The sequence below is a fragment of the Rhipicephalus sanguineus genome, chromosome 9 (genome assembly GCF_013339695.2).
Source record: "Rhipicephalus sanguineus isolate Rsan-2018 chromosome 9, BIME_Rsan_1.4, whole genome shotgun sequence".
Lineage (NCBI taxonomy): Eukaryota > Metazoa > Arthropoda > Arachnida > Ixodida > Ixodidae > Rhipicephalus > Rhipicephalus sanguineus.
Window position 1 is genome coordinate 38,060,330 of NC_051184.2, and position 17,058 is coordinate 38,077,387.

Here is a 17,058-nt window from a genome sequence, read left to right on the forward strand (position 1 = left end):
CGGGGAATGCGCGCCGCACTGGTGCCGCCGTTCCTCCTCCGGCCCCCCGTCGTTCCGCTGCTTCTGCTGCTGTTCGTGCTGGGCGGCCGGTGGACGGCCGCATCGTCCCTCACCGCACGAGTCGAGGACGTCGACGAAGACGCCGAAGCGGAGCGCGAGGAAAGAGCGCTGCACCACCTCTACCAGCCCGGCACGTCGTCGTCGTCGTCACCGTCTTCTCCCGAGGATGAGCCCGAAGAGTTGCTCATCGCGGGATTCTTCCCGACGACGTTGAACCTGAGCGAGGGCGCCATCGGCCGCGGAGTCGTGCCCGCGGTCAACCTGGCGCTGCGACACATCAACAGCAGTCCGCACTTCTTGCCGGGCTACAGGCTCGACATCATCTGGAACGACACTCAGGTCAGTGGGGCGCCGGGTCGCCCCCCCAGTATTTTCCCTAAATCCCTCCTTTTTTTTTTTACTCCCGTCGAACCTCTCTTTTTCTTCGAACTCGTGGCTTACGAAAGCTACCGGGTCGGTCTACCTCGATTCGACAACGCTACCCGTGCGAGAATCTTCGGATGCGGACTTCCACGGCTGCCTGATGTATCTTCATGCAGCCATGACTAGGAACTTTTCTCCCCGTCGTACCTTTTTATCCTTCGTACTCGTGGCTTACGAAAGCTACCGGGTCGATCTTCCCGACTTCGCCAACGCTACCAGAATCTTCGGATGTGGACCCCCACGGCTGCCTCACGTATCTTCATGCAGCCCGGACTAGCACCTTTCTTTTTTAGACTTTCACACTCGCACAGAAGTCGATACCGACGTTCCCCGCAATGGCCCAGACGACAGATTCGAGAACTTCGCTTAACTTGTAGCGCCAAGCGAACCGAAGCGGCGCGCGTGATAAGCTTTGCGGCAACGGCCATAGGCCCCGTGGAAGACGCGGGGAGAGTATCACATCCAGAGGGCCAGTTTCACATTAGGCGCAGAATTCGCGAACGTTATCGTGACTTGGATGCACTTGTGCAATGTTTCGTGCGTGGGGATACTTCTGCCGATGCGAACTAAACACCAGCGCGAATATTCCCATAAATGCGACGTTTCCAGACACTCGTGTTCATATGGTTTAGGAATAGCTGGTTAGGATTAGTTTAAGATTAACTAGATAGTTTGAGCTACCACTGAGTAGCTTTTTTCCTCAAAGGAATATTACAAAGGAATGCCGTCATTTTCCCTGTACGTCCCACTTGTATGAATCTTCGAGCAAATATATTGAAAGCAAAATCCGTATCTTCTAAGTATCTATGCTGTGCGCTTTTACACGGTCTACCATCAAACGCGCTTTACGCGCGCGATACTGATTCGCTGTCATGGGCAACACGCAATTTCCGAAAGGAATACAAAAAAATAATAAAAGCAATCTATAAAATAAAAAGCTTGTTCTGTACAGTTCGCTCAACTAAAATCATAGTATACGTATCTTCCTATTTATGCCCCCTAGATTTTACTGCTGGTGCAAGCATTTGCTCCGACCATTTATATCTAAAAGGCTTGCGTTATTTAGAACGCAGTACCCGATGAACTCCTGCAAGCAAAAGGACGATGCACTTTCGAATTACCTCTATCTGCTGCAACCACCTAGATGCATCTTTTCTTAAATAATAATATCTGGGGTTTAACGTCCCGAAACCACCGTTTTGGGACGTGGTAAGAAGCAGTGGCAGTTCTTAGAATCACCCGCAACTTGCCCACGGAGTACCCACGCTTACGCCGGCGATGACTGTCGAACCAATGGCTTCAATCTCGCTCTTCACTGTGAGCCGACATGCAATTCGAAGCATCATAATCAGGTCATAGACTTCCATGTTACGTTCTTTTATGTCCTTCTCAAGCGCGAACGGGACAGTTTGGCCAGCGCCTCAAACGTCTTCCGAAAGAGACTCAAGCCTCCGGCAGCGGGACAACCTCGTTATCTCCAGGAAGTTAACCTCCTCCCACCAGCGTCACAGTGAACTGCCCTCCCTTCGAGCTAGCACTTCGTGACCCCATGGAGCGGTGCTTTCTGGTATCCATAAGCACAACAAACGATAATGAAATACCAAGAGTCGTCATATCAATCGATCAATCCTGGGAATATGAACTTGGGCTAATAGTCTAACCGAGCGGAAGTGTATAGAAGTGGCAGACGTAGTGACATAATGGCGAATGTGATTTTCGCGTCTCGTGATTCAACGATGAAATGACAAGATGATGGCTGTTCTACATAGAGGTTAGGCTATGTTAGGTTAGATTAAATTATGTTAGGCAACGTCACGCCACGTGCCGCTGGTGCTCACGTAGTGTAAAGCAAAATAGCCTCAAAGTTCATAGATTGACCCATTTACGGTCTAAACGTTTTCTGGATGATAACGACTTATACTTAAACCTATTGCTTTGTCAAGTATTCGTGTAAGCACTTTTGTGGAGTCGATAACTTTGCAGCAAGAACCTGGAAAGCGTTGAATGATAATAATGGTTTCTGGGGCCAAAGATTAATCACTGCAGGCAGACTTGGTTAAATAATGCTGCCTATAGTGAGCAACTTATAAAATACATTTAAAAGAAGTTGAGGCGTTCGCCCTGTCCTTTCAAATGTTTTTCAAGTATCAACGCTATTTCTTGCAATTGCAGAACACGCGTTAATTGATGTGCGGTTAGGGTTAAGGTTAGTGGCCAACAGAAAGACTGCTGTAGAAAGAGGGAGATATGAAGAGAGAGCTATTTACAGAAAACCAGAGGGATCAGCCAGCGCACAGTCGCCCACATGCTACTTTGCAAGGAATGGAATGCAGTGGAAAGAAGAAGAAGAAAAAGATAGGCCCTAGGAGAATGTGCGCAGAGGAATGCGTAAAAAACGATGCAGGTCTTGTTAACAGTGTCCTGAGCGATAAATTTAATGGGTCTCGACAGTTGGTGCAAAATATGAAAGCCCGCGCGCGCGAAAGCACACATTTTCTTTTAAAGGGAGACTCGAGGTTTGGGAAGAAAACTCATGGAATCGACATACGCAGACGGAAGGCTCAGAGCTTTCAGCTGTTTTTATGGACAAGGCTAGGGACCTGAAGTATTTGCGTCAAAGGGCCTTGGTTGAATATTTGTGTGTGCTCCTGATACTGTCGCTGGCTCATAGTTTCTTATTGGCCACTTAAGCATGTGGTAAGCTCGGATCCGCAAGAGCAACTCTGGGCCGTCCAGCTGGCCGAAAACGCCGCCAGGACCCAAGGGCTACTGGCCGCCGTTTAGGCGGGGATCTGTTGCCCAAACCGCTGGACCCAATAAAGTTATTTCTCTCTCTCTCTCTCTCTCAAGCATGTGGTGCTGCACAGAACCGCTGCAGCTTTCGCAACAAGGAATTTTAGTCGGCTGCAGCTAACCATAAAATTATAACATCTGTGAACAACAGGCGCTTGCTGTCACGGAATGCAGTGTTAACGAAAATTTAGCAGCACTATTCCCCATTTTAGGCGCATAGGGACTATGAGTTGATTTATCCAAAGGAAAATGTCATGACGCAGTGCCATCTAACGCATCGAAGTGGTAAATCAGGACACCATAAGGAAGCACCGTAATACAACGTCTTCAGCTCGAGCACCTTCCCCAGAAAATGCAGACGTTTCAGTGTTGTTTAATTCAAGACAGAAGCAAATCCCTGTGCATCAACAAGTACACCGTCATCACCCAGCCTGAGCTAGCCATGGCGTTTGCGGAAAGGGCCTCAAGGCACGCATCGGATGATTGGTCGATGCGTCTCACGCCAGTGCTATCGCGTATGCGATGGCGCCGTATCGCTAGGGAAAGCAGCTAAAACAACGACGATAAAACAACACTGCCGTTCGCTATCCGGTTTCGTTAATTTTCGGCAGTAACCGTATCGCGATGACGTCCCCCCCGACTAGAGGCAAACAAACGCATCGCGCCAGATGTTCTCAAAACAAAGGTTTAGCGCTTCCAAGGCTCCAAACACGCCGGCGCTATATATGTTCTCGGTGAACGCATGCGCGCATCGTACGAACGCCGATTTGTGCGGAAGGCCTGTTTTTAGAGAAGGGTTCTTCTTACGCATTTCGGAGGATTTTAATTAGTACCCTATCAGTGACGCTCATCTCGATCTCCGAAAAAACAAAGTATCATCTAAAACAATTAAGTATGGCAAGAATATCACGTTTCTACCGGTCTGAAAACGATGCACGTCGCCTTCAGGCATGTTATGACGTAGTTGTAAGGGCCAAATTATTGGCATCGAGCGTGATGATAAGAAAATGTGGCTACACTCAATCCTTCTTCTCGCATGGCATGGTTGCCTTCTCGTTTCTTGATTTTTTTTTGTCCTTATCGCGTTTCCCCTTCGTCAAAGAAGTTAACTGCTTTGTAATGGCAGAAAAGAAAATAAGTAGTCTAATGCACGATCATCGTTAGACCCCCAAACAAAACCTGTGGACACTGTCCGCCTCGGTGGCACAGTGGTTACAATGCTCGGCTGCTCACCCGAAAGTCGTGGGTTCGATCCCGGCCGCGGCGCTCGGACTTCAAAGGAGACGAAATGCTAGAGGCCCGTGTACTGCGCGCCATGTCAGTGCATGGTAAAAAACTACAGACGAATAAACTCAAATTGGAGTCCCCCACCACAGCATGCGTCATAACCATATCGTGGTTTTGACGTGTAAAACCAGCAATTATTAGATATTTCGAGCAAATTTCATCGGCTCTAGTCTACTGCGAGCGCTTGAGGCCTCTACCAATAAGATGTGTAGTCAATGGGACCTCCGCAACGTGTCTTTCACGCAGGTCCTGCACGCCAGCGTTTTAGAGTAACGGGTCGTCGAGACGCGAGTAATATTGACTACAGGTTGACCTTTCATTTCATATCGTGCACGTACGGGCACATCGTTCCGCTTTAAAGCTGTTTCAAATTCACGCACACAGGAAGTGCTGTTTTTTCGAATTGGTTATCGACGAAGCGGGCGCCAACCGTTGAATGTCAAAGGGGCTTGTGTGTTATGAAACGTCTGGAAATGAGTACTTGGCGTGACGGAAACGGGGGCGCAATAGTAGCGATCGAATGGTGGGTTAATAACAGTAGTACGGCAACTAAAACACCAAAGTTGCGCAATGGAACGACGCCAAAGAGGGAACTCGACTGCCTAATAATAACGTACGAGAAAACGATAGCGTTGGTAAACGCAATAGCAACGTGTATAGTAAGTCAACGAGGATCGTTTTGCGAAAAAATACGAGAACACCAGTGGGGCTTCTTATGAATTGTGAATTGCGAATGTCCGTACGAGACGAGTGAACGCCGTTGAGTGGTCCTTCGATTTTTGCACTGTAAGTACGAGTCGCCGACGTCATGAGCGACGACAGATCGAGAAAGCAGCAGCGGCCACGGCCGCGATGCCCACGCAGAAAGTTACCTTGTGCAGGCAGCAAACACGCAGGAGCACAAGGGCTTACGTGTCCTAAGGAAGAACCAATTTTAAGGCCAAAGCCTTAGCAGAAGCGTAGCCAGGAATTTTTTTCGGGGGAGGGGGGGGGGGGCTTAACCATCATGCTTGTATGTTCGTGCGTGCGTTTGTATGTGTGCGTGTATATATGCACATGCAAAATCGAAACATTTCGGGGGAAGGGTTTCAACCCCCCCCCCCCTGCTACGCCTCTGAGCCTTAGACGCCTCCTCAAACGCGAAAACTGGCCGTCGGCGGCGTCTATACGTCAACGCGAGTGATGCAAAAAAAGTCATCACGGATGACGTCACCATATGCCGTCATCGCGACGTCGCTAGCGTTTCGACTAACCCCATAGGCAATCTGCAAGCGAACACGACCCGCCACTATCGGATTCAGGTGAACGCTCCGAGTAACAAATAGGCTCGTTTTTACTACCGCTGCTACGTAACCTGCTTATCTTATATCATCACAGCCAATTCTCGTGCCCGGCCCCTTCTTAATACCTGTCTTCCATCGCATTACAGTGTCGTCTATTGAATAGTATGGAGGGAAGGGTTCTATCGTTACAGCCACCGGAGCCCCGCCTCGCCGTATACCTGCGCCGACGACGTCAAACCTCGAAACCCACAGCGGCAGCGCAGAAGCCGTGAAATGATTCGTTAATGCGGCGAAAGGGCTCCTCTTTACGACGCCTTCCAGAGCGAAACGCCCGGAGCGCACGTCACGACCATGTTATATAGCGCGCGTGCGACTACGCCCCGGGTAAGCGCAACAGTGCGCGTTTTACAGCCATCCTTGCCAGCGTGCACAGGTAACACGTCGTAAGGGGGGAGCCAGGTGAGTGAAGAAGACAGCGATGCGAGAAACTAAAAAGAAGTGATAAAATTAGAGAAAGAAAACAGCGGAAGTGTCTATGGCTGTTCACCTTGGGCGGAGGAGGTTGGTCGTAAAGGCGGGGATGGCTTCGCCTACGTAGCAGCGCGAGACACGCCTCCTCAAGAAGAAAAAGGCAAAAGAAAGGAAGCCAATATAAAAAAAGCCATAAAGAACCCCGCTACTCCTCTAGTGGTCGTCACCCGGAAAAGCGAGCAGGTTGAGAAGAGAGTAGAGAGAAAAGAGAATCGTTTACCGTTTCTTTACAGCGCGGCAATCTGTCACGTGGCCCGTACCACATTTTCCGAATTCGCCGTCACATTAACCCAATATTGCGCAGCGTTGTCTTTCGTGTGTCAGGATGATAATGTATGCCCCCGGTTCTATACAGAATAGAAACCCTTTACTTGTCCTGCAGTAAAGCGTTGCACCTCTGGTCGGTATACGGGAAGCAGTTCGTGGCGTACCAGATATTGGTTTATGCTGGGTGTGCGCGGTTAGGCAAGTTATGTCGTGCCGACATGCGGTACTTGTACAGTAGGCGTCAAAAGTTCGGAGTCCGCTAGGTCCGAGAAAACTTTGAATTTCCCGGGAATCTGTGACTGTATTCGGTCGACCTGCACAGCAGATGTTAGCGCGTTTTAGAATAATCCGGAAATCTGTAGATTCGGGGCTGCATAACGAAGCAGCGGGGATATTCAGCTTTTTCTTGTGTCTCCTGGTCCTGAAATTTTTGATGCTGACTGTACGTCACCAGGTACGATGCATGTTCGCGTTCCCGAACTTACATAGAGGGCCCTTCTACCACGTTCGAATCCGCACGCAGTGTGTTTCACCTTACGACGCTAAAATGCCGAATCTAGCACTTGGGCATTACTGACCTGTTTGATACAGTCGTCACTTTATTGCAGGAAATAACCATGCACTGTTGCCATATACAGCGCCAGAAAGTTGGTATTAATGGAATGACCTAGAGACATTTGTAAGAATTCGGCTTATATTCCGAATGCTGACATCAGTAAAAAGAATCACTCGTGCGGTCAGTGCATAATGCTTCTGAGATCTTGCAGCGTGTTGCATGCGAGTGCAGCATATATTCGGAAGACATGTCATTTCTGAAGATTGCATTGGATTCGTACAGCAAGCAGTACCTGCGGTTTGTTCGCAGTGAAAGTGCTCCACATATTTTTTAGAGCCTTAAAGAGACCTCGTGAGTAGGCTGAGAGTGCACATACGTAGCTGGACGGTTGTATGAATCGTTTGCGCTACTGCATGACCATCGTTAGATGCGATACATCTTAAAACCCAGCATTTTATAATGCCAGATCATCATCGAGGCAAACGACTTTCCATTTCACTAAATAGAGCGCGTCTCACTCTAGATATCGTTGAAAACGACTGCGAGTTGCGCACAAAGGAGCAAACGTATGAGTTTCGTGTAGGTGTTTTCTTTTGTTAGATCGGACCAAGTAATTAATCTCATGGCGTCCTGAATGGCTGCCCAGTACAGAATCCGAGATAGCTACGCGGTTACGGACATCTATCGCGAGTTTTCGACAAAATAGATGACATTTGACTGCAAAATCGGCAGTGAATCTTCCGAACACGTAATTTTGTGCCTTCCGCTTTGAAAAGAGGCATCGTCAGTCGGGCGGCTAAGCCTAGGCGATTCAAGAGCTCGGCGCCCTGCAAATTCGCCGACAACAAAGTCGCGAGAGAGGGGAACCAAGCTGTGAACCTTTGTATCGGCGTGCCGCAACAAAAGGGACGACGAGACAGCCCCGTAGTCCTAGTAGCTGCAGAGACGGGCTTCCTTTGTCGGGCGTCGCTTGCAGAGTGCCATGCGCTGGGTCATTTGCATGTTCTTCGCCACTGTCGACGACACCGTAGCTTTCTTTCTTTCTTTCTTTCTTTCTTTCTTAAATGCTTTTGGTGACTTGTCAGGATAAGTAATTAAGCGTCTTCAGTGATCGTTGACATCGAGGACATTAATTCCGGACAAGTTTCATTCAGTCTATCGTTCTTTGTCTTCACCATATGCCGCAAGTAAACAAAAGTGCTGAGGCTGATACCAGTCTGGATAGTGCAGCTCATTATTGTGGGGCTGGTGGCAGGACGTATCAGCATGACATTGCATTAACACTGGCCTTTGGGGATATCATCAATTGGTAATAATAATTATAATAATATTTGGGGTTTAACGTCCCAAAACCACGATATGATTATGAGAGACGCCGTAGTGGAGGGCTCCGGAAATTTAGACCACCTGGGGTTCTTTAACGTGCACCTAATTCTAAGTACACGGGCCTCAAACATTTTCGCCTCCATCGAAAATGCAGCCGCCGCGGCCGGGATTTGATCCCGCGACCTTCGGGTCAGCAGTCGAGTGCCATAACCACTAGACTACCGTGGCGGGGGTATCATCAATTGGTGGCTCGCCGACGTTTTGGCATGAGCTCTCAAGTCCAGGACACCGATAAGCTATCCAACACGGCTGCGGCTATGAGATTGGCTACTGCACCGGCTGTGTCCTTGGAAATTACATAAGCTAATACACTGGCTATTGCATTCGATGCCGCATTGGCAGTACATTAACAAATACATTGGCTATGGTATTGTCTGATGCACTGACCATTCCATTGGCTGTGGAACTGACTATGGCACTGGCTATGGCACTGGCTATGGCACTGGCTATGGCACTGGCTATGGCACTGGCTATGGTAGTGGTCATGGCATTGGCCATGGCATTGGACATGGCATTGCCTATGGCGTTCTCTTGTTGGGGTATGTCGTCGCGAATGACATTGGTAGTGGCGTTCCTATGCTGACGTTTGACTGTCAGTAGACCAAGGGGTCAAAATTAACCCGAAGCGCGGAACTACGATGTCCCTTTGACGTTGCTTTCAGACACTTAGAAGTCTAATCAATAAACACTAAAAACCTGTTATTCACTTTCAGCCTAGTTTCTATCCCAGAAAAAAAATGCATTGCGCAAAAAAAAAAATGCAAGAGAAATAAGCCGAAGTCGGCTTCTGCAAGCAGGTTTATGCTTTCCTGACAAGACTCGTGTCAAAACCGAAACGTGTAATGCTTTACAAGCACACTCTTAGGTTGGTGTGCTTATCGCTTTTGACAACGTCGGACGGCACTTTCAACGCTACCGATACTACACTAGCATCCCCTTGTGTAAAACGCAACGATGCTGTGTAAATCTTCAGAAGAAGCCCTTGTCTTCGCAAACAGCAAGCAAAATGAATGTCCATTAACTTCCACGAGCACGCGCACAAGACCCTCTCATCCTGCTACGACCTTCCTAATTAACCTTTGCGCGACGAGTGAAGAAAAAATACCGCCATTATTGTTCCAGGTACCAGAGTTATTTTTTATGGAGAAGTCGAAATGAATTCATTATGAACTATCTGCAGATTAGGGATGAGACAAGCAAAGAACTAAAGGGAAAAAGTAGCTTACTGAGCCGCGAACATTTCTGCGTCGGTTAGCTGCGATCACCCCTGATAATGCACCAGAAGGTGCACTGTCCAGAACATCGCTCTGTGATTTGTTTGCTCCTAATGCGCGAACTTTTTTCACAGAACCTCGGACAGGTAACTCCAGAATAAAGAAGGTTGTTTAATTTAGAGTTCGCGAGTTTTCAAGCAATCGCGGGGTCGAAGAGCCAGACTCAATTAAGATAATCAAGGAGAACAAAGCAAACTGTACTTTTTAAAGTCACACTCTGCCCATTCGCTAGCTACCGCAGGTTGCATTGTCTTTCAAAAGGGCGATTGAATTAATTCAGTTCAATCAGCATGCATCTCAGCTTCCCAATGTTGCTTTGCTTTTCGCTTTTTATTTGAAGAGTTCGACTGCTTCAGGCTCGAATAAGTCGACAATATCTGCGCACGACTGCGGCATTGCAGATTGTGTCATTGCCGCTATTTTAATTTTCTCTCTTTTTGTTCCCGTTCTAGCACGAAGCGCGTCTTCCATTCTTTTCATTTGCATATTTCCGACAAAAGCAGTGCGAGACGCATTCCCGTCATACCCTTCCTCTCGGACCTCTCTCCTTTAGGGATGAGGCCATGTGGAAAGAAGAACTCAGACGGGCTTTGTCTCTCCCCCCTCCCCGTCAACACCACGTCACTAGAAAACGAGCCAATCAGAAGCGACGGCTGCCACTCGCGTTCTGGGGTCGGGCTGTGCCGTACACTGCACGTACACACATCTTCCCGTCAGGGTTCCGAATAGGACGGCGAAAAAAAAAAATAAAAGGCCATGTTACGGAAAGGCCGTCCCTTTGCTGCGCGTTCCTCGTCAGTCGGGGGAAAGCAGTGCGAAAAAGTGGTGATGTAAAAAAGGCGACAATCGGGAAAGAGCGGTTCATTAGCGATCGCTTGATGGCGACGATGAAGCACTGCGGAACTGCATGCCTTCACTTCCGATGACGAAGTCGTGGGTGAAAGGGTAGGGAGAGAGAGGGGGAGGGCAGTAATTGAATGAAACGCAGCTAATGAAAGGTCATTATTGTCACCCGTTCAGTCGCGAACCTCCTGCGCGAGCGTTCAGCTGCAGCTCTCATCGACGCGCAAGACAGGCCCCTCCGGGCAACCACCGTCATCGCCACGGGATCGATGCCTGTTTTGTTTTTCTCTTTTTGCATTGTTTTCTTTTTTTTGCGCGTGGTTCGGGCTACAGCTTGCTTTCGCGCTACAGTGCTCGACGCGACGCCAGCGCCCCCTGGGCAGGCTCGTTGGACCGCGTTACGGCTTTGTTCGCACAGCGCGCCAGCGTTGTCGGACCGCATAAGCCGTTCCGCGACAGAAAACGGTCCGCGGAAAACAAAATAATAGTCAATTGGGCGTCACTTCGCTAAAGCGGGCACACGATCGCCGTGTCCTTTTATCGCGGTGAACGCCACGTCCCGTATTCACAAAAACGTCTTAGGCTAAAAGTTTTCGCGAGAAACTATTTTAGCCAATCACGATGCGGTACTTTAGTGAAGCCGGCTGACCAATGGTAAAATGAACTTTGAAAGAAACGTTTTGTGAATTCGGCCCGATGTCTGTACGGGAGTGTAAAGCTTTCTTTATTTCAGTGGTTTTCGCTGCCAAAAGAACGACACGATTACGATAGAAGTTCAGGGTAGGATGGATGCTAGAAGAGATGAAAAATTCTTGAACACGAAGTGTCGCTGGAGGCGACGTTTCGACAAACGGACTTGTTTGCAGCCTTGAAGAAGACAAGACAAGTCCGCTTGTCGAAACGTCGGCTTCAGCGACACCCCGTGTTCAAGCTTTTTTTTTATGTGATTGCAAGGTACGCAGTAGTCGGGGCGTCACTTACGCAAAGTAACACACGAGGCATAAGTTTTTAAGGTAACGCGTGACGGCAAAGCTGTTACGCTTTTAACGCAGCAATTGTGAGCATTAAAACAAACCCTTCGGTAAGGGCGTACTCAACGTTACAGAGTAGTCGTCGCCATTAGTCCGTGGTGGTGTAGGAGTACAAGACATTTAAGTTGGACATTTCGGCTGCTTCAAAAGTGTGGTCGCTTATCACCGCAAAAATTTATACATATTTCTTCTTGCGCGCTACACGAATAGTAAACTTTGATCCTTGCTACTCCAATACGTGTTTTAATTAGCTTCTCAGGTAGGATTATCACTGCTTGCAAGCGAAGCGAATTACTGAAGTGGCGACTTAGAGAGGTGATGACAATGTCATCCAGAACAGTTGCGGTTTAAACCACTTCGGAAAGCAGCGCGGAGAGCACTTATAGATCTCTACTCTAAGTGCAATTAAATTTCCCTCTGACCCAATAAAATACTGCCTAAAAAACAAATCTAGGTACTTATTGCATCACAACCCATGCATAAGTGGTCAAAGTTACGTGTAATACTCGAGACCCGGACCACCGCATAAGAGATAACCAATCGCAGCCACGGGCGTTTAAAAATCGCGGCACGCCACCTGTTACATTTCTCGGAAATCTAGGGTTCCCAAACGAACTTTTCGTCACCCTCCACTCTGAAGCGGGATTAACGGCCGAAAGAAAAACAAAAGCAAAAGACAAAGGCTCACGCACGGAACCAAACCTCGAGGGACGTGGCTCCTAGAGCTGGGACCCCCGACCGATGAACATGCGCGCGCACAGAAGAAAAGCTCGGTGGCGCGCCGCGGCACCGAGGACTCTTCCTCAAAATACACAATCCGTCCAGTCCTTCTCACCCTCTCATTCCTACCACCAACGTTGATTCCCTTCGGGTTTAAACGAAGCCCCGTTTGCAGCAAACAGGTCAGCAAACAGGACAGCAAACACGAGCGACCACTGGGCCGTCGTTCGCGTTGCCTTAATTATTCATGAGGTCCGAGTGAGCACACGGCGACGGGCCATGGTTCATTTGCAAGCCGCTACGCTAATGCTTTCGCTTAAGCCACCGAGAACCCCCCCCCCCCCGCATCAGCCCCCCGCACCACTCTTTCGGAATACGCTAGCGCGACAAGCGCGCGCGGTACATCGAAGGAGCCGGAGGTCGAGGGAGGTTTGCTTCGGGGCAACCTCCCCTCTTCTACTCCCCTTTTACTCCCCATTTCCTCCCTCCTATCTGGCCTTCGCGAACGCACCCCCGTTTGCCTCCCAGAGAGCGTGTGCGACGTGTGGCCCGAAACTCGGCTGATGCCGCTTGGCTTTCGGCTGGCTCGATGGCTGGCCTCTGCTGGCCCCGTATGGATCGAAGCCGGCCGCCCCCTGTCAGAGCTCGTAATGCGGCCTCCGACGCTGGCCCCGTTCAAACGCGACCCGACGTGAGCTCTGCGGGTGACGTTGCTGAGCGTGGGCACCCTTCTTCTAACCCTCTTTACTCTCTCCTTAGCGAGCACGCCTCTGGCTAACTGGTGGAGACCGCCGGCTCTTTCGAGAAGCAGATTGGGCGACCCTTCCGCCAAATCTTGAGACACATCGAAAGACTGCCTCGGAGTTTTTTGTAGATGGCGCTCATAACGACTTGATAGGATGGACGCCGCGGCAGAGACGTTCATTAAGAGTGCTAAGGAGTGACCGCTCTCTCGGCTGGAAAGAGCGCCGGTGACTTTAGGCAGGGTTTCCTGAAACGGGAAACGACATTCAATTAGCTGGCGATGGCGCAAGGTACGCGTTCGATTGTGCATTTCTGGATAGTTGGGCTTGGGTCGCCCTGCTTTTCTCGGCAATGAGCATCGCCTAGATGAAACTGCGGCTTTTGGCAGCGTCTTCTGCGCCGGTTGCCGACGTCATACGTAGGAAACCATTCGAAACAGTAAAATAAGTACTTTCACAAGTTTAATAGCTGTCTCGGCGCGCGCGCGGGCACACACACACACACACACACACACACACACACACACACACACACACACACACACACACACACACACACACACACACACACACACACACACACACACACACACACACACACACACACACACACGCGCGCGCGCGCGCGTTCAACCGGCCTGTCAGAACGGCTCTAATTGGAACTTCCCGCACGTGTGTGCATGTGGGCATTTTTTTTTTCGTTCTTATTTTATATCTCTCTCACTATCTGTCCTGTTTCCGACCCCTATTTCCCCGCCCCTGTGCAGGGTAGCAAACCGGTCACCTTTTCCTCCCCTCTTTCATCACCTTTTCCTTTTCATCTGTTTCGCTCTCTCTCTCATCTAAATGTAACTTCAACGATCTCGTAAAGGATAACAAATAAAATAACACCAGTTTCCCTCAAAAGTCACGAGCGGAAACGTATTTTATCAGTTTCTTTCTGCCTATGGCCTACCGGTAATTCGACCCTTCCGTTCTGTTTCTTACGACGACTTAGATGGGCGTGTTGTTGAGCGAATCAGCGATACCAGTACCGGCGCGATTACACGTACCGTTTGCCATGTCCGAGCCTCAAGCCATGTCCGAGCCTCGATTCAGTGAACGCGGTGCAACTCGACAGTACCGCGCTTGCCCCTTCTCGTACAAGGTTCACATAAATTTATTTTACACTGCAGCCTGTCTGTGCTGTTTCTTTTTTATTGAGACAGCATCCCAGTGAAAAAATAAAAGAATATCGTGCAACGGATGGCCCTGGAGGTCTAATCAGCCTAAAGGGCCGCTAAACAACCTCTGCAAATACAAAGAAGGGGCGCGTTATTCTTTCCCGGCGTTTCCCGTACTTTTCGGCACAATTCGTGGCGCCAGCAGTCTGCTCGCGTGACGTCATGGGGAAATAAGCTCTCGATTTGTCCATATACGAGGGCTATCAGTTCTTGAATGGTCTCCTACCCTGCTTTGCCGCGCAGTCGCACACCCGCTCCGCCTTGTCTCGCACGACTATCGCGTGCGGTCAATCGACTTCACTTCGTTTCGTGCGTTTTCGACCGCGCAAGCGGAGATAACAGCGTGTAACCGAAAGGTATGAAATCCTGATAGTCTCAACGCTTAGTGCTGACAATGCCCACGTGTTTTACGAAGAAATAGGTGGCGTGGAAGACATTCGCCTGTAGCAAGGGTAGTGAAGGCGAGAAGGAAACAACTCGCTCGGTCGTGCTAAGACGGAACGCAACAACTTCATTTAAAGTCCAGCGAAGTTTACTCGGAGTGGGCCTCAGCACCGTCCTAGGCATGGGCCGCGAGCCCTTTAGCTCGGGAGGCTTCCTCGGCTCGCTGGACAGCCCAGAGTTGGCCTTCTAATACGGAGCTGAGCAGAGCCGGAAGCTGTATTTTATCTTTTGTCGCTGTCGTGAAAGCTTTCTTAATCCGCATACATCTAACGCACTATTCTCTGAGATAGCTAGGACCCTTGGGAACGGGTGGGGGTGTCGGTGTAATCAAATTCGTCCGATAAGGACTTTCTCGAGAAAATGCCGCACTACGGGACTCGGGAAGGGTGGTTGGTTGCCTAACGCCATTGTTTCATGTCACGCAAGGCGCGCCGGACCCGGGCGATAATCTGGCTCCTCCCAGGGGTGGCGCAGCAGGCACTGAGGATTATCTCTCTGCTCTCGGGACGGCTAGTTTCTTCGCCCGGAACGGTTTCAAAGGGAAGGGGTTCGCAGGACGAGAGCGCCGACCGCAGCAGGAGCGTGACGGGTGCGCTAAGCCCAGATTAAAGGACGCCCGGAGCTGGCCGCGTCACGTCACGTACCCGAGTGTGACGTCAGCAGATACGAAGGCTTTCTTCTACTCCACAACAAGCTTTACTTGCAGACCTTTTCAACGGAGATGAGCAGCACCTCCTTATGGTAGTACACAGGCTGACACACGCCGACGTCGCTGCCTCCGCAGTGCACTTTATTTACTTTTTTAGAAAGAAGGGCGGGCGGGGGGGGGGGGAGGTGTCATGCATATTTGCAACAGCCCTGAGGATATTATTTCGGTGCCTAGGACGCCTTGGTTGAAAGGGTGCGTAGATGTTAGTTGCACAGGTCGGCCGACGAGACAGGACAAATGTACGAGAAATGTTGGCATTTAAAGGGGCCCTGCAACATTTTTTCAGCGTGGTCAGAAAGCGCTACCGATCGGTAGTCGAGGCTCCTGAGAACACGCGAGCCAAACATTATAGCGTAGGACGCGGCCTGCAATTTACAATCAATTTTCAAAGTCAGTTAGAAATCATTCCCTATTCTTTCTACAAAAGATGCCATATAACCAAGTCACCACGCCATATACCCAAATTTACGGCCGATTGGCTGATTGAGCATCGTGGGCTGCATAGTCACTGTGGCCGCCGCGCGAGGCCGCCACGTGTCCGCGCGCGCGCTCGCGATCACACTGAGAGTAAGACGTGCGTTCGAAGAAAAAGAAAAAAGTACTCAAGGTCATGACGCACGCGTGACGTAACTTCTTTCCCCCGTGCCATCCCTCCCTGCTTAGCTTCCAGCGCGTTCGTCGGGACGAGAGAAGAGAGAAAGCAATTACAGCGTGCGACAAATCTCTGTAACTTCGCTCGTACTGGACGGATTCGAAAATTTTCTGCGACGGTCGATTTGTGAGGCAATAAACTCCTTTAGTGAAGCCATTCGATGGCTATTGGACAAGTGCTGCAAGGCCCCTTTAAGGAATTGCCGTGGTTGAATGCGGTTAAAACAAGTTTGTCGAGCGATAGCTCGGTTTTGCACAGAGGCGCTGCTCGCAGCGCCGTTGGCGCTCTTGGCGCCAACGCGCAGTGCCAGGACTCAGCCGCTGCTCGTTTTCGCGAACACGCAGCACTATCGTTTCGCTGAAGCTCTTTGGCGGGCGTCAGCTCTCTAGCTCGCGTGTCGTCGCGTGCTTTGTTCCACGCGACAACATGCGAGGCTCCTGGAACGAAGCACGCAGTCAACGCGCTGATACATTCGAGAAACGTTCGCGCGAACTCATCAGCGAGAACTTTGCGCCATCTCGCGGGCAATGTGTAAACAACATTCTGCGGCGCAGCCGCAAAATATTGTTTATTTTGACGTCACGTTTGCTTCTACGTGCTTGTTGCACCTATTCCAGCAGTGGAATAGTGCAATGTTTTAGCTATCTCTGTCCCGTGAAATCTGAAATTTTTAGTGCCCTTACGAAGCGTTGATAAGTTGAAGGTCTTCAGCCCTGGCTTCACATTGGAAAAGACGTCCACTGCCGCCATAAGTATTACAAATGTTGGGAGATCTTCTCTAAAGGAGGGCGTGCTACGTTCTCTAACATTAGAGGGGGTCCTGTTTTCGTCTT

The 17,058-nt window shown here is 49.8% G+C and overlaps 1 protein-coding gene across 1 annotated transcript in view; it reads left to right on the forward strand.

The window, feature by feature from the left end:
- Positions 1 to 211: 211 nt before the first annotated feature.
- LOC119405455 (gamma-aminobutyric acid type B receptor subunit 2-like) overlaps positions 212 to 17,058 on the forward strand; it is a 541,724-nt gene continuing 524,877 nt past the window's right edge. The window contains 1 exon segment of the mRNA XM_049419414.1: positions 212 to 399. The gene's annotated coding sequence lies outside the window, so the exon portion shown is untranslated.